The following is a 5786-nucleotide window of genomic DNA, read 5'->3' on the forward strand; positions in this document are numbered from 1 at the left end:
ATCAGAATGTTCCTTGCCTATGCATCATTCAAGAACTTTAAGGTTTACCAAATGGACGTAAAGATTGCCTTCCTGAATGGTCAGCTACAAGAAGAAGTTTATGTTGAACAACCACCAGGTTTTATCAATCACTCTTTTTCTGATCATGTCTATCATTTGAACAAATCTTTATATGGTCTTAAACAAGCTCCAAGATTTTGGTATGAGACACTTTAAAAATTCTTAACTGATCATGATTTCACTAGTTTGATCAGTTGACATGACCTTGTTCAAATTTTCTAAGAATGATAACATTTTACTTGTACAAATTTATGTTGACGATATTATATTTAGGTCAACTAACCCCAAATTATGTGAGAAATTTGCTAAGTTAATGCATGACAAATTTAAGATGAGTATGATGGGTGAACTGACATTCTTTCTCGGTCTGCAAGTGAAGCAACTGAACACTGGTATTTTTATCAATCAGACCAAATACACAAAGGAATTACTCAAGAAATTTGGCATGGAAACATGTTCAGCTGCAAGTACTCTCATGAGTTCATCAGTCCAAACTGGACAATGATAAGGGGGAATATCAGTTGAGACGGCACTCTACAGAGGTTTAATAGGCTCATTATTATACCTGCTAGTCATCCTGATATTGTATTTGCTGTTTGCATGTGTGCTAGATTTCAAGCAAATCCTAAGCAATCACATTTTTCCGATGCCAAAAGAATTTTAAAATATCTAAAAGGCACTCAAAATGTGGGATTATGGTACGCTAAAGACTCTTCTTTCAATTTAGTTGGATATTCAGATGCAGATTATGCAGGATGTAAGCTAGATCGTAAAAGCACCAGTGGATCTTGTCAGTTTCTAGTAGACAGACTGATCTCATGGTTCCGCAAGAATCAAACATCCATAACTACTTCCACAACTAAAGCAGAATACCTTGCTGCAGTAAGCTGTTGTGCCCAACTGCTCTGGATTCATCAACAACTGAAAGATTATGGAGTTGATGCTAAAGAATCTCCCATATTTTGTGATAATACAAGCACAATTGCAATAACTTACAATCCAGTTCTTTACTCAAGGACCAAGCACGTTGATGTCAGGCATCACTTCATCAGAGATCATGCTCTGAAGAAAGCTATCAGACTGGAATATGTGTCAACTGAAGAAAAAGCTGCTGACATCTTCACCAAACCATTGCCAAGAATAAGTTTTCTCACTTTTGCAATATACTTGGTTTTGATTTATCTTAATTATATCAGTTTTATTGCTGCTTTGTCAATTGTTGTTCATTCAGTTTGTCATTTATTATTTAAATGCTTATCAACTGATGCCAGTTGGACATTTATCAGTTATTATATTCAGTTCGTTAACTATTTATCAACTGATGAAAGTTAAGTTTTGCAGAAAAATAAATAGACAACAGCAATGATACAAAACAAGATTTCATTAAGAATGAAGTCGATACCATACAACTTCACTCAGTTTACTTCCTATAGCATCTTGCCAAACATTTAACCAATTAATCAGTTCATGGCAATGCAATTCTCTGAAGGACTCTGAAGTAGAGATCTTCTCAAGCTGATGCCACTCTTTCCACAACATCACATGCATCAGAACTAGGTAGTAGGAACTGAACCGTATCGACGAATAGACTGGAGATCTTGAACTTTAACCCAAGAAGACATGACCTTCATCCGAACGTATTCTTCAATGGTTTTCATCAGAGTTTCAAAATGAGGAAGTTTCCTTTGTGTAACTAGTTATGAGTACTGCTGCAGGCATCTGAATTGATTGAACTAGACATATTGAATTTTTCTTATCTGATTTTTTTTATCCTACTTATAGACAGGCTACATTTGATAATGAAAAAGATGAAGAGACTCAAGTAAATTGAAACGTCTTTTGACTTACTCTGACAGAGTTTTTCTTACCCTTTCTTTTAATTATAAGCATTTATTGAGGGGGAATTTCGATTTGAAAAGATAACTGAGAAGACAATGGTCAGTTGGTCTTCAACTGAACTGACTAAGTTTTTAACTGGTCATTCAGCTGTTGATCTAACTGATCTTCTCCGATAAGTTAACTAATAAATTCAATAATATTCTATAATAAATGATGTGACTGTTCGTCGAAGCATTAATTGTTGTCTTTCAACGAATAATATTTTGGAACGTGGACCCACGTAATCCATGAATACTCTACACATGTTTTTATCACACGTACACACGTTTTTAGTTCAAATTTTCCTGGACTGACACTGTCCAATAATTTGAACAGTCACTTATAACAGTACTTTACCCACTACATTTCAGTTTTTCTCCTTACGCTTACTTCAAATTTACAGAGAAAAAACAAATTCAACTTTTCTTTCTCGCAGAAAAACACTCAATCAAATGGCGAATCAGATCCCAGCTCATGTCATGAACGCAATGGCAATCAAATTTGACTCAGTATGATTGTATCAGATGAAGTTGTGAAGAACATCTTCATCAAACTAGAAGCAGCTGGGCCGAAACAATTTTTGGGATTATCTTCCCAAAAAATCTATACTAAAGAGATTCAGGAACTCTATGCCAGCGGCTATATCACTAAAACTGGCAGTATCGCAACTACTTTAAATGGTCAGCTGCTGATCATTGACGAGGATTTTTTCTGCAACCTATTTGAACTTCCTACTAATGGGCTAGTTAATTTCTCTGAAGTAAAGGCATCTGATATTGAGGAGATGCAAAACCTTCTGTCTACAGATGGTTGGAAAATCAAAGTTTCCGATCCCAAGAAGGAGCTGAAGCCAGAGGTACAACTGCTGGCAGATATAGTAGCCAAAGGGCTTTTAGCAAAGGCTGAATCTTTTTCTGCACTTACTCTTGAAAAATTTCAAGCTATGACTGCTATCATGGCTGGTCGGAGACTGAAATGGAAGAACATAATTTTCAACATCTTGAGAAATATGTTTCAACCGTCCAAGCAATAAAAGGATTATGCGGTGCAGCTCAGCTATTTGCTGGAAGTCAAAGGGCTGGTGACTGATGACTCTAAAAACTCATCAAAACTGAAGATCTTCAATGCTAAGAATTTCCAGCCACCAAAGCAAAAACTGGACATGTCTCCTAAGCAGTTCTTGAAGGTAAAGAAGGAGATTGGGAAACAGGAGGCTCCCAAGTCAATTCAGAAAAAGAAGACTCTTCAGAAGAAGATAATCAAGCGCAAGTTGATTGTCAGTGAAACTGAATCTGAGAAGACTCCATCTGCCAAGATCATCAAGAAGCCAAAAACTTTGAAGACAAAACCTGCTGCTGCAGTTGGGACCATTCCAACTGAAAGGCTGATGCAGTTGGGGGCTCAATAGCCTATCAAGGCTATCCCTCTGAAAGTTATTCCAACTTAATCCTCAACTGAGGATCAGTTACCTCTGTCTGCTATTTTACCAAAGAAAAAAGTCACCGAATCAGGTGAAAAGAAGAAACTTGCTGGAGTTAAGGCTCCATTGATCACTATCTCTGTCTACACCTCTCTACCTCTTGCCAGACCAAAGGAGCTAGTGATCAGAGAACAAATTGATGCGACTACTTCAGGGTTGATCATTCCTCATGACCCGACTGACTCAAAAGGCAAGGGAAAAATGCAAGAAGAGCCCAAGCCAACCAACGCAATCCAAAGGCACATTGATCTCATTTGGCAAGAGATCAATGAATTTTCAGAAAATAAGCTAAAGGCTTATGATGAATGGGTCAAATTCAGGATTGAAGTCTTTGCCATGAAGCTTCAGAAGAAATCAAAACTGAATAAATTTGTTGATTTAGAAAATTTTGTTATGAAGGTAGTCAAGGCATCTACCATTGTTCAGGCTTTGGGGCGAAAGAACTATTTCTTCAATCAACTGAGAGCAAAGAAGCTACAGAAGATAGTTGCTCAACTGCGACTGAACTATGATCCTACAAATCCAACTGCATACAATGACAAAGTTGTGCATGACCAACTGGACTCGGATCTTCTCTCGTTGCAGATGGAGATCAAAAATTGAGAAATGGATCAAGAACTGATCATTCCAGCAGTCTCCCAAGATTTTTCATCAGAAGAGCCAGCTGAACAATCAGTTCCAGAGCCTTCCAAGGACACAGTTGCTGAATCTTCTCAACAACCAACTGCCCCTTCCACATCAATTGCTCAACCATCATCATCTTCAGCACCTCCCTCTTCAACTGATGATCTGAAGCTTTATTCTGAAGCTGAATTATTATTGGCCAATCTTGATAAGGTCATCATATCAGTCACTTCTGATATTCAGCTGGAAACATCCAAATCAGTTGAAGATGTTGTCTTGACTAAGGAACCAGCATATCAGCCTTTTGTTACTGAAGAACCAGTAGATCTTATTATTGTTGAAAAACCAGCCGATCAAGCTGCTATTTTTGAAGAACCGGCCGAGAAGGCTATTTTTGGACAAACTGAAGAGCCAGTTCAGTCAGTTGTCATGACTGAACAGGCAGTCTTTGAACAAATTGAAGAGGCTTAGCTGCACTCAGTTACAACTGAAGAAGTACCAGCTGAAGAGCCAGTTACTCAACCGACTGAAGAACCATTTTTGGAATCAGCTGTGCAAGAAACTGAACAATTTTCTGTCTCAGTTGAACAACAAACTGAAGAACCTTCTACTACTTTTGTTCTTCCAATTGTCTCTTCTCCTCCCCAGCCTCAACAGGAACATACAACTGAAAATATTTCAGGAATGGTGAAGCATGAAACCGAAGCAACTGACGGCACTATGGTTCTCTTTACTCAACAGGAACGGGTGCAGATTCTAGAAACTTCCTGATATTTCAGATACTGATGCCCTGTTTGAAGAAATTCAGACTTTTCAGACCAACCTCGCCAGTATGATGAATGCTATCTCTGAAATACAGTCAACTCAGCTTGCGAACTCATTGAAGCTTAACTCTAACAATGAGTTTACCTCGAACAGACTTAATCTAATCAATCAGAATGTGACTTCTCTCTTTCTCCAGATGGAAGAAATCAAGAAAGACAGACTGTCGACTGAATCTCATTTTCAAACTCAAGCATTAGTCGACAGACGCTTTGATTTTCTGGAGAGTACAGTCACCAAAAGGATTGATATGCTGCAAGACATTGTGATGAATGTTGTATCAGATATCACAGCGGATGTTCGAATTTTATCCAAGAAAGTTGATGTGCTTGACAAAAAGGGGGGAAATAGGAGAGATAGAAGAGTTAAAAGTTCAGAAAGAAGAAGACAAAGGAAAGAAGATGAACTGACTTCAGTTAATGGTTGAAGACTATGGCAGGAAATATTTATTCTTTGTACGAATCTGTACATTAGAAGAATTATTTTATCTACAATGAGTTCGAAGAATATTGTTGATGAAACGTCTGCTTAATCTTTTTCTTAAAAAGTACTAGAAAATTTTTTTTAAGCTCTCAAAATTTCGACCATTACATATGCATATATAAATACTTTGAAAATACCTTACACCATTTTAAAATAAAACATCCCGCTAGTAACTGAAAATCCAAAGGAAATAGTCAAAACATAACATTGTTAATCATTTTACGAAACCAAAAAAAGCAATAAATGTTGAAAAGTGTAGTCCATACTAAATCTCTCAAACATAAATAAATAGTCGTAAAATCTTTAATGTAATTCATAAATTTTAAATACGGAAAATAGAAACGCTGGTCATCGGGTTATGTGCACCTCCAGTCCAGTCAAATCGGGCAACAAAGCCTCCCTCAACATTATGATCATACCCACCTGCATCAATCACACC

The sequence above is a fragment of the Primulina tabacum genome, chromosome 13 (assembly GCF_025594145.1).
Source record: "Primulina tabacum isolate GXHZ01 chromosome 13, ASM2559414v2, whole genome shotgun sequence".
Taxonomy (NCBI): Eukaryota; Viridiplantae; Streptophyta; class Magnoliopsida; order Lamiales; family Gesneriaceae; genus Primulina; species Primulina tabacum.